We start from the raw sequence: 18,137 nt of genomic DNA, 5'->3' as shown, positions 1-18,137 counted from the left end.
GGACACAGAAGAAACAGTCTGTTTGATCTGTTTTGAAGCTATGGGAATAGGAAACAAGTTTTCCTGCACCGTCTCCCAGGACCATCAAACAGTCCTTTCTTACATGAATAAACACACAGCCATATTCGAAACCCTTAACCTACTGCTCACAGAGAAATCCCACTTGCAGGCACAGTTGTTTATTAAGACTAACCTTAGTTCATTTTCCAGTCATATTTCAGAGATAAGCAAAAATTATAGAAATAAAAATGTCTAGCAGGTAGTTTCATTTGCCTCTTTTATTACAAATCCATATTCAGATATGTTAATATAAAGATGTACAATATTACATAAAGGGCACAAAACCTGACATTGTGACACTGGTGGTTGAATGGTTCGCTCATTGTAGCGGCTCTTATTCAGCTATTTTCTAGTGCTCTCATCAGTCTTTTGTGTGAAAGTCTTTGGTGAGAGTCAAGTCTGAACTGATAAGGCCTTGGAGACATAATCACTGGCCTTCATTTTCCATTGACAGCACCGCACAGCCAATTCACAAACATTTTCATATTAATATTGAGCAATTTCCCTACATTCTAATCATCAAAGTAGGCTATTAATCCTTTCCCCCGCACTGTTCTCTATTCAAATGCTAACAATTTTCTTCTCACAAGCTAAAACATTTGTCCTACAGCCACTCACACAAAGACACTGTATTGTCAGCAGTGATTGATCAGAGTATTAATATGAGGGGATGCGATGTAAATTGTATCAACGACACCGCACAGACATGCAGGAAAAGGTCTTTTTTAAAGGATAAACCAAATGCAAAATACAATAATTTCTCCAGGAACGCCTCTAAAGCGGGCTGCCGGTGCATTTTATGGAAATTTATGAAGATATTTAGGGGTGTAAAAGGCTTTTGGCTTTGGATACAAAACAAACAGCAGGGACGCCCTGCGTGCCGGCACCCGGCGGGGAACAGCCTGCGGCTGGGACTGGCTCGTGGGCTGCTCGCAGCAGGAGAGCCGCCGAGGGGCACTGGCTCTCTAATGCCAAATTTTATACAAACGGAGGGAAAAAAAAGAAGACCAGGATAGCCCTTTAAAGGGAAAGGGCTCTCACCTTCCATTCTGTAAAACCCAACCACTGAGGTCAGAAAGCAGCTCTGCCCCCCAGCTGTCCCTGGTGGCCTCATGGATGTGCAGAGGCCACAGACGCTCCTCACCAGGCAGCACAGCGAGCCTGTGGAAAAGGACACGTGCATCCAACAGGGCACCCCTCGCACCCCAGTTTCAAGCGATTTGGGGTTATTTATTAAAACAAGGGATGTGCAATCTTAAGGTGCTTTAGGCCTCCCATGTACAAGCAGCAGCTTCTGCTGGGATTAGAGAAGCTTCGCACAGCAGCAGAAAGCAGAAGGGGGACGATGGGGCACAGACACGGCTGCGTGAAGCGGATGTGCTGTCTGCAGCAGAGGGGTGAGGACAGGAGGCTGTGGGTGCCCAAAGCTTTTGAAGAGCTGACACATCCTGGCACAAGCCAGGGCAGTTTCGGGGATGCTGCAGTTTTCGGCAGGTCGCAGTGACTCTTGGCACAGTGCTCAGCGCTTTGGCCCCGCCACGTGTGCCCTCCTCCCTGGTGTGTGGGCAGGGGACACCAGCACCAGGCACTGTCAGCACGTCCAAGCAGCAGCTGGGTCTCCTGCCCGTGCTGGGCTTAACCCGCATCTCTAAACCTCATCCAGCACACAGGCACCGTGGCTCAGCGGGTGCAGGAAGAGCCGTTTGCCTCCCACAGACCTGGGAAGCGGTGGGGGGGGACCCTGCTAGTTGATAAGACAATGACTGATCCATCTAAAATAGTGATTTGCTCAGGAGTCTACACAGAAAACGCAAAAAATGACCCCCAAACTTGGAGAACAACCCTTTTCCTCTGTTTCTGAATGTTGGTGGATGCAGGGAGGCCTGAAAGCTACTGCTGCTTCCCAGGATCAACGTCTTGGTGGCACAGAGCACACCACAAGCACCTCCATTTTTAAAACCTCCATATTTTTTAAGAGCCTGCATTTCTATGCCATGACACCGTGTTTCCACACCACTTACCTTCGGTACATTATATCTTTACAATGAGTAGTTAAAAACATTTGTACTTTAAAGCCACTTAGGAGCTCTTCCAATTACTTACATTAGCATTCTGGCAAACACTCAATCCTTTTCAGTGTTGAGTCAGAGCCCTGAGTCTGCATCAAAAAACTGTCCAAAAAGCAATTTTTCTCTTCTCCCCTCCCAGACACCTGGAAAGGCTACCAGGGGTTCTGCTCCAGGAGGGAAGAGGAGGCACTCGCTGCCTGGTGGAGTCCTCCCCGGGAGGACAGCTTTCAGGCCTCATCCTACAAGGCACAGCGTCCCAACTCCCAGCACCTAAAGCAGCCCAGGAGACGTGGTGAGAGGCCAAGGAAGGAAGCTGTTCTTCCTCACAAAAGCCCGAGGCCAGCAGATCTGCGAGATAAGACACGCGGAGCTGTGACTTTTTGGAGAGGGGTCGAGGAGGAGCGCCCAGCTGCCTCCCTCCATCCGCGGGCCGATGAGTCAGGGCAGCCCCGCTGCAGCCGTGAGTCACCGTCCCACGGCGCCACCGGGGCGTGTGCTGCAGAGGCAGCCTTGGGGATGAGGTCTGAAACAACGGGCCCTGGCCACTTCGTGCTGCCGAACGTCTCACGGCAATTTTATATAAATAAGGGTGTTTGCTCCACTTGAAACATGGCCAAGATATCAAGGTTAAGCTTCCACTTATATAAATTAAATTGGATAAAGTATTAGTCATTTCCTGTCCCAAGCTGTTATGCATTGTGATGTACATTATGAAATAGTAATTTTAAACCCAGAAATAGATTGACTTCAGTTTTAATTGAAATAATCTTTATTTTGTAATTAATCTATTATGTGCCGGAAGACGGATTTTCTTGGGTTTTGTGCTTGGGCGTTGCTGGATAATGTTCGCTGAAGTGGCTCTCATGCAAAAAATAAAACCCTGAATTACATTACTGTAAAAATCAAGTCTCTGACATATCACACTCCAATTAAGCAGAAACAGCAGGAAAAAGAGGTGCCACCTACTAAGGGGTTCCCTCTCAAAACAAAACGCACGCACCAAACTCCCCAAAGACCTAGCAGCACAGAGACCTTCACAGGACATACATTTCACTCTGAAGGCCACGTAAAGATCGTGGAAACCTAGATCTGCAGGTTTGTTTGATTCCTTTCACTCCCTGTTCCCACCACGTCCAACACTAGGGCCATGCGTCCCAGCTGCCCTCCCGAGCCCACCAGCAGGTCCCCACCGACCCTCTCCTTCCACCCCAGCTTTGGCAAGTTTCAGGTCACACTTACAAAGGCTTCCTTTAGCTAAACTTGGGTCAAACCCTGTTACTCTTGTTCTTTGATGAAGCAAGGATTTTTTTCAAGGCAGAAGGGGTTCTGTTTTAAACCGTTTGGTGTTTTAATAATTATTTTCAGCTGTGCTGCAAGCGTTCTAAGAGCAAGCGGAATTTACAATCATCTCTGGAGAAAGACTGCCATTAGTAATAAAGAACGGCTTTATCCATTTTTCATATGGAAGTCGCATTCACTTTGTCAGTCTCGAGATTTGACAAAGTATAATTCAGAACAATTCAAGCTCACCTTCCACTGGACTGGGTAATCAGATTAGACGAGGAAACCTCGCAGCGGCTCTCCAGAACTTACTGCACGACTCCTTATGAACCTAGCAGCCTATACGCCCCTTCATTTCCTCAGTAATACATGGCTGTCACTTGAAATTGTGTATGCAGGACGTACAACAAAGTCTCACAAATCTAGCTTCAGCACCAGAAGAAACTTGTGATTTGGAAATAGAAGATCATGAGTTTTAAGCTTGCTAATGTTTATGAAGGCCATGCAGTTGCTGTACGGGATACAGAATAAAACTCAGAAGTGTGCACAGCTGTGGGATGCTACCAGCGTGTAGACAGCAGCTGGTGTCGTGTTCCTTGACCCTGCTATTGGCAGCATTGTTCCTAAAAGACATTGCCTCTAAGGTGATGTCTCAGCATTGCATTCTTAATTAGTTGATTTTTTTTTTGCCAGTGGTGCTGCTTCTTAGATATAATGCAGTAGATGAAAGACCTTTAAAAATATGGAGTATGACACGGTGCAATTTGGCTAAAAGACTATTTTTTTAAAAAAGACAACCATATGAATTCATTCAGTAGCGTGGGAGGTAGAATGACAATTAAAAAAGGCATAGAGAAAGCAGAGGTTTATTTTGAAGTTAGGCTTCCTAGAAAAATAATAATGTATTCTTTTCTATGAGGCTATCATGGAAGATTTTAGCCTAAAAATTAGCATACAGTGAAGAGAGAATACAAATGCAATTCACTGGAAAGAAATACTCACACACTGATGTTTGCATCTGGATTTTTGTTGCTGTTTCAGTTTAAAATTTTTCCTATGTTTGTGTTTAAATGTACTTTTGCATCACACATCAAAATATGATAACCTTTCTGATACAAAAGTATCCTGTTATGTGAGTTAATATAATTCTGAGAAGAATGACTTTGACCAATTGGCGTAGTGGCTCACTGCACTAGTGAACAAGGTTTTCTGCATCCAGTGGTCCAAAGTCTGAATGCTATGCAGGCTGAATAAGGAGATGGATTTAAAATCTGTAAATGACAAGTTTGAAATTTGACTGGATCAGACAAAAGATACTATATTTAACACTGCACCCTCTATTTTATTTTTTTCCCAAACTTACTTTAAATCAATTGAACAGAATAATCAAGAAATGGTTCATAATTATCTTTGAGCTATTCAATTTTTCCTAGGTCTAGAACGGAAAGCATGAAAAAGCGGGTGATAATGATTAAAGTTAAATTTTATCTAAATATACCACAGGAAGATTCTTAAATGATTACAAGATAGAAAGAGTAAAAACAAACAGAAAGAAGTTTTGAAGAACAGCATATGAAAAGACCGGCAATTTACACAACTTCAGTATTTTATAGAAGGCTAATCAAACAGTACTCAATTTATCTTTGATCCTTCTGAAATACTCCCTAGGGCCTACTCCGGACAGTACTTCAGTGACCTTCTTCCTTGAAGAAGGAGGAGTGTTGCCTTTTACTTTATTTATATTTTAAAATACGGAAAATATCACACCATAATAAAGCAATCAACCAGTAGTCTGTGTGCTCCAGTAACTGGAAAGGATAGAAAGTCAGTGAGTAGATAATTATTCAAGGTCAAACCTTTCTAGTGTGGTGCCAGAAAAAAAGCAAACAGTGAGGGTTAGCCAATACTTCACAAACACTTGTTTAAGGATTTCCTAATTACTATAAGTGGTTCCTCTGGCCCTGGCACTTAAAAAGGCAGCTGTATATGCATGATGTCATCCCTTCTTCCCATTATCTCTGCAGTAAATTTGCAGGATTAAGAAGCAAGCAAGACTAAATAGTCAAAATAATGACGATTTTTTGTGTTTCCTACCATTAAAAATTAATTTCTCCTGTTACAGAAAAAAAGGCAAATTGAACCATGGATGCAATTAACTATTATAGTATATTTGAACTTTTTTTTTTGTCCAAAAATCAGAAAAATGCAATTATCCTTCACAGACTTTTCTGTTTAAAGACCACATGTATGCACAGCCACATCATAGCACCATTCCTGCTATCTTATAGTTCTAAAGATATAAATCACAAGCTGATCAGCAAAAAAAAATAAAATGAAGAGCCTCAAATCTCCTGGAGCACATTGCACAGGCAGTGGCTGGGCCAGGGCATTATAGCTGTTCAAGGCCAGAATATAAAATTCAGAGTCTGTAGTTAGGACACTGTGAGAGACGCAACAAGCACAAAGATAGTGTAATACCTGCTCGCTGAGACATTGCAATTAATACTCCTGCCCTTCCCCCTGAGATCATTATCAGTCTGTACAACCATGAATGTAGCTTCTTGCTTGGGGCACCACTGGTGAACAGAAATGGAAAACCTGGGTTACAATATCTTTGCTGGCTTCAGGTCTTCTTGATATTCCTCTGTCTAGGCAAACATATTCTTAGTGAGTTTGTAGCTACTCGTTTTTTTTTTCCCCCCTATTTTTTCACTTTTTTTTTCCTGCATACTTAATCTTATAATCCCCACTACAATTTCCTCCCATATTTCATAGACTTTATGTCATCGGTGTACGTGTGAATATCATCAGCTCTCAGACTGGGTGGAGGTCATGCTCAAGGTGGTGCAAATTGCTCAGCCAAGTCATCCTTCAGCACACAGATTAATTCCTCCTTCGTTTCTACCTGATGTGCCAGGGAATCTAACACGGAAGCCACCCTGAGGAACATGAGCACTGACATTAGCATCTCCAAGCAGTCTTACAGAGCTCCCATCTTTGGCACAATTATTTTAGGGTGAATTTTTTGTCTAAATTCACCCCTGTGTTTCAAGTTACCAATGTGGCCAGTTTGCCTGGTACAATTCTTCTCCCTCCTGTCCACATCTAACAGGAGCTGCTGAATGCTGCCACAAATAGTCTGTTTTAATAACATATCAGAAGTTCATGTCAACACTGTAAGCCAATGCATTATGCACTGATATGGCTCAAGCTGCATCTGTCCTGTTGTCTGCAGCTTCAGATATAACAAATGGTCACCAATTTAATTTCTGTACTACACGTTCCCCACCTAGTGAAAAAGCACTCAGTATTTTTCTTGGATCAGGCTTATTTCACATCCTGGAACTAATGATATAATTTCCCTGCTGTCAGCATCTCAAAACATAATGACAGATCTGGGTAGCTTCTACCACGGTCTCTTTTAAATAACTGCTGGTGGCTGGGATCCTCTGCCTGGGACGTTGGTCTTTGTCTCCAGGTGTGCACAGCATCCAGAGGTGGCCACTGTGGTAATGTCTTCCCTAGAAAACACCATTTGGTTTGGGCCTTGCTCGAGAAACACTCATTATTTTAGCAGGGGAGATGCTGTCAGCTCGTATTTGAGTACCTTCTAGCAACTAGAAGTAATTCCTGCTTTCCCAAAGCAGTGCTGGCAGGCACGCTCCCACCTGCCCGCGGGGTGCTCCAAGCTCCCGTCACCACAGCGCGAGGAAGGGCCGGAGCCACGATGAGCTGTGACTGCTCAGCAGGCTCACTGACACCAGCAGAAGCCTTTCTGCTGCCTGCAGAGTTTTGGTCAAACCAGAAATCAGTTTCTCAAAGCCAATGACTCATGGCTAAAGAAGGGTTTTCGGAAACAACCCAAACTGGCCGGTCCTTACTGCAGTTTATGGCTGCTCCCCTGTTCCTGCTCCCTCAAACAACCAATTGTGCCCCTGCTGCCCAGCCCCGCCGCCATCCCAGCCACACGCTGCTTTACGTATGGTGACTTGGCAAAAAGAAAACAACGGGAAATGAACGCAGCCATGTGTTAATATGGAAACCAAGTGCCTTACATGCAGACACACGTGCCGTAAGTGATTACCAGACCCAGCCTGACCTTCTGCACCACGGATACTATCAAACACCATTGGGGCCTGTTTTGACGAGGTGTATGCACAAATCCGAGTAGGAAAATACTTAGGTAGAAGCTTTAGGACATAATGCTCAGAACAACTCCTACTTTTTATGCTCTTTGGGCAAAGCGCCTATCAGCAGAACCTATCAAGACATCCACATGAAGGTACAGAACGGCCTCTGCTCCAGCGGGGCCACGAGGCCTTCTACACTCTGTGTAAGGCAACTCACAGGTGGAGTCTGGTACATTTGAGAAAGAAACAGTAGATGAAATTATGTTTAGAGCCATAAGACATATAGAGAAAAAGCCACACTTTCCCAATTGCCAGGAGAAAAAAATCCAATAAACAAAATATTATGTGTGTGGAAAAGCTGTAAGAATAGAGACATTCCATGGTCTCATGGTCCCATCGTCTCCACAGTCTCATAGCTCTAGCACCTACCCAGTCTCTATCCTTGACGTCCTTGCTGTGATTTACATCTCTCCAGAGAAACATACCTGAACAAGGCCAGCACCTCCCCAGCCCTGAGGCCTGGCCCCCTGTGGCCCGTGGAGCTCTTGCTGCTAGGGGTAGACTGCTCTGGATGTGGCCACGCTGGAGAATGACCACGGGCAGAGCAGGAACGTGCAAGCACTGCACCAGTAAGTACCCGGACCCTCTCCTGCTACAGAGGGGTGGTGAAAAACTGGAAAGCATGGGTGCGAGAAAGCAGAAATCACCACAGCTCACCTCAGACAAGAACTGCAGTCCAGGTACCTTTACAGGGACAATATCTGAAGAGCAAACACCGATGGAGAAAACAGCAAGTGCGTGGATAAAGGAAGTGAGCACAGAAAGAAGGTAAGAAAGAAGGAAGATGACCCAGGAAACCCCGTGGATATGAGAGACATGAGGAGACAGAGACGAAACTTGCCTGAAAAAAAAGCATAGGACATCAAAACAACTCAACAAAAAAAAAAAGAAAAACGTGGTATCAATTTACATCATTTACCACTAAATAGACATATTTATGGGATACAATTTCTGTTTAAGCAATGCAGCAATAGTCAAGCTCAGAAGAATACAGAAGAAATCACTCCTGCCTGAAGGAAAATACAACTTACTTGTCTAGCACAATTTTGTTCAGACACGTCCGAGGCAGACGAAGGACCAACCCAGGTACCTCTCCCCCCGTGCCGCTCCCCTCGCTTCCTCCCTGTGCAACCCCGACTGTCCTGCTGCAGTGAAACCTTGCCAGAAGCACTGCAGCTGAAGAGCAGGGGAAACCAACTGCCTAACACGCAGACAACACGCCGAGTTGGTTATTAGGAAAAAACAGGTATTTCCCCATGAGTTGGTGTGGAGCAGGCCTCAGAAGAAGTGAGTTTGTTGGTAAATTCACAGCAGTAATTCAGGGTGTACGGAGGGACTTCAGCCACCTCCCAAAGGTCAAGAACAGCATAACCAAGGGCATAAAACACGGATGACTTATGGTGCACAAGTGGAAGTAAGAAGAGCCCACCCTTCCACATGGAGCAAAGGAAAGGGAAAGTTTTATGCCGTAGCTCATCTTTGCAAACCAACGCCTTGTCAACCCCGCATCCAAACTGTTCAGCTTCTCCTTTGCCTTCTCTGGCTTTGGCGCAACGTGTCCTAAAGAGACACACCATCACTATCTGATATCTTAATGGACGCTGTTGGGGCAGAAAATTATTTAATCAGGAAAAATCCCTCGCCAGACACTGGGAGCAGGACGGGCAGCATTAGCTTAACTGAAAAATAACCACTCCCAGCACCTCTCATGAAATAAGCAGATTCTCAAATTATACAGTCCCTGCCATAACAGTAATAAAATAACAAAATTAAGGTTTTTTTTATTTATAAGTAAATGCTTTCTTCTACCTTTTATAATGTCCACCTCTTAGCATAACAAAGCTTTTCATAGCTTACTAATGGCTCCCTGTCACTAGTGCTGAGAACTATTATCACTGCTCTGCCCCTTCACATGGGCCTTTCAAACATCACTGTTTCACTTAATTCTTTCACCTCCTTCAGTTCAAATGCAATAAAAACCTTTCACTGGCTGACAACTAGAAAGGCAGAACAGCCTCCAACTGCTGTATAATTCAGGAGGGCTCTTTCTCATTTTAATTGGCTGCCTAATTGGAATGTTTATGGGTTCTGCGATAGCTTGGGATGAAAAGGCAGGGTGAGCAATTATGTGCTCAGCATTCCTATCTGGCAGAGTTAATAGTTTTTTTTTTTCCTTTTTTTTTTTTTTTTAAAAAAAAAAAGAAGCTAAAGTTCACTGGAATGCCATGTTTTTGTTCTCTAAGAAATACCTTGATTTGAAACAATGTAATCCCCAAGTCAGAAATTATGTCAAGCTGTGCTTATCCAGTAGCAAGTTTGAGCTTTTGGAAGCCTCTTTGCTCCTTTTTGATGTTAGCATAACATGAAGAACAGGAGGCTATCTGGTGGCTGTCAAGTTTTTAACTGCTTGCTCTCTCACTGGCTGGAGATAAGATGTAAGCAGAGCACTTGATGGACTTGATTAATTCTCTGGAACGAAGGTTTGTCTTTCTTGGCTCGATGAATGACTTCATTCTAGTAGATGAGGTCACCCAAGTCAAGGCAATAAAGTTTCTGATATTCACATGAAAGCTAGTTTTCAAAGCTGCCAGCCCCTAAAAAAGGGAAACATGAGTGTTTTCTCATTTACCTACATTCTAGTGGCAGCATCCAGCCTGCTATCCTATCCATCCTCTCCAGCACAGGGCTGCGTTTCAGCTGAAGAGCAGGTCTATCACAGGACTAGACTTAAGGAAAAAAAAAAAAAGACGTGCTTTGTTTGAAGAAACAAAGATTTTTTTGCAAAGTGATTTGTCAAAATGCCAACGGGAAGAGAAAAATTACTTTCCAGCCTGAGTAGCACAGTTGCACTTTCCTTGCCTCCCTGTGCTGCTGCTGTGATGTTCCAGCTGTGAACCTCTGGGGGCAAAGAACATCTCTGTGCTCCTTCTGTATGGTGCCAGTGCAGTGGTCTGCTCCGAGCCAGAGAACCCGCTGGTAGTTGTAGTTTTAGGGGTGTGTTTATGGACCATCCTTCCCAAAGCAAGCCAGCCTTCTCCACCTTCCCTTTTAATAAATACCATTTAGCTCAGAAACAGTAAAAACTCATTTAAACAGATCAATTACTTTGTAAATATCAGAAATCTTCTCACAACTGTCCATACAAAGATCTTTATTAATCTTGAGAAACTATCATTTGCAAGGTATTGAAAGGTAAAAAGTACAAGATTAATAAAGGACTTTGTAAGTGCTCATTATGGACGAGAAATATGATAAGCAACACTTTTTGTCCCAGCGAACCCATGCAGCAGATTTCAGACTAATCTGATGTAGGGATTTCTTATTTTCAGCTAACCTGAAACTCCTTGTTCTGGTACGCGGGATTCTAACTCATTCTACATTCCTCCTTTCCAGTTAAACTGTGTCACTGCCACCAACAGAACGCTCACAATCCCGTAGATTATTAGGATCGTTACTTCAGCATTTCCAATTTATTTCTGGAGCAGTGTCCTCACGCACACTTGTGTCCCCATCCTGCAGCTCTCCAGCACGTGCAGCCCCTGTCGCAGCATGGGGTGGACGAGGAGCATCCACCCCGGGCACAAACACACTGCCAATGCCAAACCAGGCGGATGCACGAGGTCACTGCCAGCAGATGATACCCCACAAGAAAAAAGGGCCCCAATCCGCAAAGATCTGGGGCACTGTGGTCTTTTTCTAACTGCTTTCATAGGCACCATGGAGAAATTAGAAGGCGGTTTAAATGTTCGCATTAAACTATGGAGCTAGAATTTTACCCCAGGTTTTATTGCCATCTGGAGTCTGAAAACCTGTAGAAGCAATGACTTGTTTAAAAGGTCAGAAGTCTGCACCACATCAGAGAGCCCCATTCTGCACAGAACATACTTAGGAAATGTTGATCTGGTGCATGCCAGAAGGGATTTCTAGCCACAATAGCTCCCAAGAAGTTCTCTCCAAAGGACTCATTTTCAGATTCACATGCATCAGCTACGAGTCCAGCGATACAAAAATAAAATATGACAAGCTGTATCCTTGCCAGATACAGACTTACTTAACTTATAAGAGGCCAATTTAGCAATTAAATAAGAAGTCTTTTAAATAAGGTGTCAGGTAAACAACACCCACCCTTCAGCTAATCTTTGTTCACGTTGACTTACAGATTATAACTTGCTGATATCAAAGAATATCGCAGGAAAAATCTGATTGCTCAAGATGTCCATCTCGTTTTATGGGAAGAGGCAATTCAGAGAAACCCATGTGTTTGGTAAGTGTCCAAACATGTGGACGCTTATGCAAACCAACAATTCTTTGAAGTATGCTGCTTTCTAAAATCCAGGCCGAAACCTAAAATTTAATAATCAACAAAACAGGCAGAGCTAAGGCAGAAAGTCTCTGCTCAACTCTGCAGGACTGGGATATAAGAGGAGGCGTCTCTCTGAAGTGACATTATATGCCCAGATGTCTTGTAAGAGAATAAGGGTCTGTCTTAAGATGGCCTGTAGACCCTATGAACTTCCTTGTTTCGTGACTTTAAAGCAAGAAGAAAAATAAATAGTGAAACATATTAAAGTCATTACTGTAGCTGTGTGCGCCTCGTGAAGATTTGTTGCTTTTTAGTTGTTATTTTTTTTGAAAGCTCCAACCTTTGAAAAAAGTACCTAGTGAAATTAAGGGCAGCAAATCTATGGTGAGATACAATTTTTATATACTACCAAATTTACATGTGGAACTCATTGTCACAAGATATTGTTAAAGCCAAGAGCTTAGCAGGATTCAAAAAGCTTAGACGTTTATGTGAATAATAAGAACATCCACCGTTAGAGTGGAAAGGAAAAAGACATTTATAAGTGATACTAAAATTCATACTTGAGGGCATAAGCCAATTGCTAGCTGCATTGGTTTAGGAACAAAATCTCCCAACTGACACTTTTTCCGTAGCTGTATATTATAGGTTTTTTGTACCTTTCTGCGAGCACCGGTGTCAGACTATCCAAGGCTGACCCAGTCCAGCAGGTGTTATGCTCCTAACCTGAAACTTTTTAATTTAAAGCTGTCATGAAACATTTTGAAAATACTGCTTATTCCTCAGCTAATCCTACAGCACTTGGCAGCTTTGGTAATGGATATTCCACAGCACTTTGTATATCCACCAAGAAGAGGGTGGTTATGCACACTATTTTCTCATGTCTTGTGCCAGGACCTGTTCTCCTTTAAGTGGCATCAGCCTCTGCAGGTCTGTATGTGCATTCCACCCCAAACAAAACACTCTTCTCCAAAACCTCCGAGTTTTGCAACACCACTGAAAAGCCTCATGATGTGGAGTGTGAGATGCCACTCCCAAATCCGAGCAGTTTAGAGAGTGGGAGTGTTGAAGGAATCTGCAATTGTAAGCAAAGAAAAGCCTTAAGAGAGCTGAGGACTGACACTACAAAAAGGTCAAACGAATGAGCTCTGCGAGGCCATGAATTTATTCACTTTCCTCCATTAAACACTTGATAGGCATTTATATCTCTAATGATCCGGAAATACGGATCAACAACAAACACAGCATTTGCTACTAATGTGCGTGTGTGTCTATATAAATAATATATAAATATACACATACATACGCAATGGGAGGAAAATTGGCCACCTTCCTTTCTCCATAAACTTTGCCTGTCTTATTCAAACCATCATAGCTTGATCTCTGATGATGTTTATTAAGTTTAAATATTGAATAAAATGATTTTTCTGCTTGGAATAAAATATCAGGAATGCGATAACATATTCAGAAGAAAAGTCAAAATGACCCTTAAAAAAGAAATGCATAAACTCCTAGCATTGAATTTATGCTACTTAGCATCACATTAAAAATATTCAAAATATAAATCAAAATTCAAGGGTATAACTTATATTCAATTTCAAATTTATGGCATTTTAAAATAGGATGATTTCCTCAAATGTGCAATAAATTTGGTTTTGTGGAATTGCACATGCCACCTTATCATGACAGTTGCTTTATCTACACAGTCCACTGAAGCCTAGTCACTTTATATAATCTGAATTCACAAATCAACTGTCGTCTTCACTTCACTGATTCATTGCTGATGGGCCTTTCACAAGGTAAAAAATCCTTTCCAAGTTGACAAGAGTAATAAATGGAGAGGTGAGAGCTGCCTCTCCATCCTGCTGTTCTATTGTACTGCCGATAGTGACACATGGCAGAATAAGCTCATAAACCAACCTCATCTTTTGACCTCTGCAGAGTAAACGGAAACAGAGGGGCGTTTATGATGATGACTGTATTTAATGACCAATAATGACTAGATAAACCTCTGAAATCTAACTAGCCCAAACGGCAGATTGAAAAATGAGGCAGTTTGGGTTTTAGTGGGATGCAAAAATGCTGAAAATTCAGCTATGAAACTTTCAGACCAGTCCAGAGTACTATTCAGCAGCAGCAGTTTATAACGTACTTAACACAATCATATGCACACAAGAGCAATCCTGAAAAAGACTAATGAATAAATTGGATTTTTTTTTTTTTTAATGTTCCAGACTGCATAGAAACAATGCACAAACCAGCACCTGAACTAGGACAGGATGACATTCCAGGAACAAACTTCTTTTTTTTTCCCTTGTAAAGTGAGGAGCATTTCTTTGATCAACACTGCTCAGGAGAGAAAGGACGGATGAATTAAAAATAACAATTGTTTTGTAGTATCCCCAGCATAAACATCATACTGAATTTTGATTTATTAATAATGTCTTCTTAGGAAAAAACACTACTGACTGAGCTTCAGCTACCTCATCCTTTGCCTTCTCTGCCGAGGGCAGTGGTGTGCAGCCCAGTGAAGGACATGCAGCAACACCTGGAGCTGTGAGCTCGGGCTGTGCTATTGCCTCGTCTGCAGTATCAGCTAGGTCCCACGGTTAGACAGCACCTATGCTCTGGAAGGCAGCTCAACAAGCAACTTGTGATGCCCATTTGAAGTCCCAGAATACAAACCTGGTATTCCTTGTCCATACACCTAATAGGAAGAAGCTTTCCACCTGTCCATAAATGCAAATTAATACACCATAACAATGAAGGCTTCTTACTTCTCCTCTACTAAGATTAAATATATAACTACACCGAATGCACTCCAATTTTCAGTAATATGCTGCCCTGTTTTATTAATGAATACATCATTTCCTCTGCATAGCACAGAAAGGTTTATCAGAGTCCGTAGTCGATTTAAGAGCCATACACTGAAAGAGTCTTAAGTTGCAAGCACTAACAGTAATCACTCAATCACTTAAATTTGGTGAAATTAAATTATGAAAACGTTCCTATAAAATCAATAGAAAAGGCTGAAGTTTCAGTGGATGCTGGGAGGAAACCCCAGCCTTGCAATAAGATCTACTGTGCAAACCCTGCTGCCACCCATGGATGGTTACACCAAGCACGTGAAATGATTGTTAATGGCCTCCCTGCATTTCTGCATTCACTCAAATGGAAAAAAAAGTTATTTCTTAGTTCTTTCTTTCAAGTGCGGACTAATAAATTAAAGAGAAAATATTTCTTCAAGTAATTCAATTGCTGTAAAGCATACATAAGCCAAAACAGAGTATAGTAATAGCACTGAGGGCTCCCGATGCTAAGACTGTGTTAAGTACCAAAGACTGATGCTCACACTGTTCAGTGCTTCTCGAGGTTGTTTTTCATTCTCAGAACAAACAAGCTCACCAGCAGAGCTTCAGCAAACAGGAATTTACAGCAGCTTTTGGGAGCAGAACTTGGCCTCATGTGGAAGCACCCCCTGCACTTCTACAAGCTCTCTGAGGCTGGCACATGGCTCGTGCTCAGCTTTCCCCGGGTGGCTGAATACTTTGCTACTAAACAGTAGCCACCTTCTCCTAGAGCTCTAGGTTCATAAAAAGAGGTTTCTTTGCAGGAAGCTCCCCTCCAGCCAAAGCTGCAGGGCAGCTGCTGCAGGCATTGAGGGGAGAGGCTGACTGTCACCCTAGGGTGAGACCCCGTCCCCTCCTTGGCTCCTGCCCATTTGCCTCTGTTGGCTGCAGAAAGAGCCCCAGAACAGCAGAGACTTTCCCTCTTATCAACATACAAATTACAGGTAAAAACCTTGTCCTGAAATGAAGAATATAATGTGTTTTACTATTGTGCTCATGGGTTAACTTTCATCCCAAGAAATATTGAAATATTTAGACATATGTACCCCACCCATTGTGCATTTCTGCATACAGCAATAAAACATCCCGGAAGAAGGGAAGACTCAATTGCTGCAGGTCTACAGGACAGACACGCAGGACAGGGGAAGTTAATGAAAGACGATTCCTGAACTGTGATGGAGCTCACTGCGCTGTTATGGGGTCAAGAATTAGCAGCAAGAGAAAAGGCTTGATTGGCTGCTTTTGTTGTGTCCGTCCATCCGCTCCTAAAGTATTATCTTGTAACTTTCTCAGGATCAAATCAGAAGCTATTATATGAACCTGTGTAGGCTTCAGGTAACGTTTATAGCAAGAATGAAAGGCAGAATAGAAACTTCCTCCACTAAATCTTTCACACCGTTACCCTGGGTGCTGTTGAAATGGCCGCTATTCTCAGGGTTCCTCGGACACAGCAGTGCTGGAAATCCAAAGCAAGGTTCCTTATTCCTAGAAGCTGTGGTATCACCTGTTCCACCCCAGTTGTGCCCCCTGTGTGGGACATTTTCTTGCTTACCTCAAAGCACTGCGCACACCGGTACCAGCTGAACATGCCTGGGAATACAGCCACGGCTGGCTGAACGTACCCCTGCCAGAAGAGGCACACCAGACCTGAACCAAACCAAACACACCTTATTTGCTCAGCAACACTGACTTATGGCAGCATATTACAGTAAGATGATGTGCTCTGGTTCCTCCCAGAGTCGATCTCCAGAAGCCATGCAAACAATGCCACTTCTATTCGTGCTTTGATGAACGCCTGCAGAGGCCGAGCAGGATCAGGCTTCCGCTAGAGCTCGGGTTTTGAGTTACACGCAATGCACGGGCTGGAGGGCAGCCTCAAATTAGGGAGCACTGAAACCTCATGAACTCAGGACAGTGGGAATTATTAAAAATAACCTGAATTCAAGGAATTTTCACCAGCAAGCACAGATTGTCCTAACGCGATTTGTGGCAGCAGCAGAGTAACTTCCCCAGCAGCGCCGAGCTTGCCCACCAGCATTCAGAGCCCAATTCCTGGTGCTAGCCCACCCCAGGGAGGCTGTAAAGTGGTGGGCTTGGTGAGAAAGGGGGTGGGTGGGAGGGTTTGGTTTGATGGGAATTTTTCCCTACCAAAAGTACTTGTATGTAAGCCTTCGTTGCTTATGCTGCCTGGTTATTTCATGCAGTATAATTTGGCTCAGTTTGAAAAATCAGGTGTACTGTTTTGTAATTAAATTATTCAACAAAACCTCAACTATAAAGCATTCTGCTAAAACCTAATTAAGAGTATGATTTGATAAAAGCACATTCTGCAGTTTTAGTTTACATTCCCAGATGAGTGGGGACGTCATTATTTCATGCTTTACACATTTTGGGCTTCACAGCGTTTTTTTTCCTCCATCTTTTTTTTTTTTTTTTTTTTTTTCCAAAGCTGATTTTGAATTATATAAAGAAGTACTGTGGGGTTAGATCATATCAATTCATTAACTGTTGGCAACATTCAGTCCTGATTTTCAAAAAAAAAAAAAAAAACTGCCAAAAAAAAAAACAACAAATGCAAGAAAGGCATCATGAAAAGAGCACTATTTCAAAAGTTGGCCCTTGTTCAAGCTACATATGGTCACATAATCTTTTAAAACGCGTGATTCAAGTCTCAATTTAATTATGTAATAGCACAAATGGAATTACACTGCAGATGAAGTGCAGTATTTCAGCTTCAACACATACCGGAGTTGTGTGACTGACCCAAGCTTATTTCATTTGGTCATTGCATTAGAGGGCTTAATTTGAATAGAAGACGCAGAGCAAACAACAATTTCAATATAACATCTTTTCCTCTTGATCTAAATTTTAATACTTGCTGGGCTGGGCCCTGTTATGAAGATAATTTGTCAGGCAGCTTGCAAAGCTGATGACAAGCCAATATTAACATCCATTTTTTATGAGTGTATTTTATTTACCATATATCTTTGTGTTATCTGCTTAAAACTGTAGATACACCTATTTCTCACGTATGTATCTGCACGTGCATGACCCATAAGTGGAATGTAGTTACATCAACGTTGTGGGGAGCAGCAGGAAGAAGCAGGCTTTTTGCTGTAAGTCACAAATGCAAAATCCTAATTAACCCCAAGACTCGTATACCTTCCGTGCTGCAACAACACATACTTTTCCCATCTCCTCTACACTTTAGCCCCATTACCCCCTACCTTTTCTCCCTTTCTTTAGCCTGCACACATTTCTCATTTTGAGAAATAAGGGAGAACATCCTAATCGGTTTCAGGTCAGGCACCTGATACTTGTCTTATTCGACAGACCGACCACATATCGGAGCTCTTTCTTCATGTTCCAAAGGTTTTCTTGTAAA

The 18,137-nt window shown here is 42.7% G+C and overlaps 1 long non-coding RNA gene across 3 annotated transcripts in view; it reads right to left on the bottom strand.

Moving 5' to 3' along the window:
- The window catches only part of LOC137861981 (uncharacterized), a 150,908-nt gene that overhangs the window by 52,584 nt on the left and 80,187 nt on the right, over positions 1–18,137 (bottom strand). The window lies entirely within an intron of this gene.

Source organism: Anas acuta, chromosome 10 (genome assembly GCF_963932015.1).
Source record: "Anas acuta chromosome 10, bAnaAcu1.1, whole genome shotgun sequence".
Taxonomy (NCBI): Eukaryota; Metazoa; Chordata; class Aves; order Anseriformes; family Anatidae; genus Anas; species Anas acuta.
This window is presented reverse-complemented; position numbering and strand designations above follow the sequence as displayed.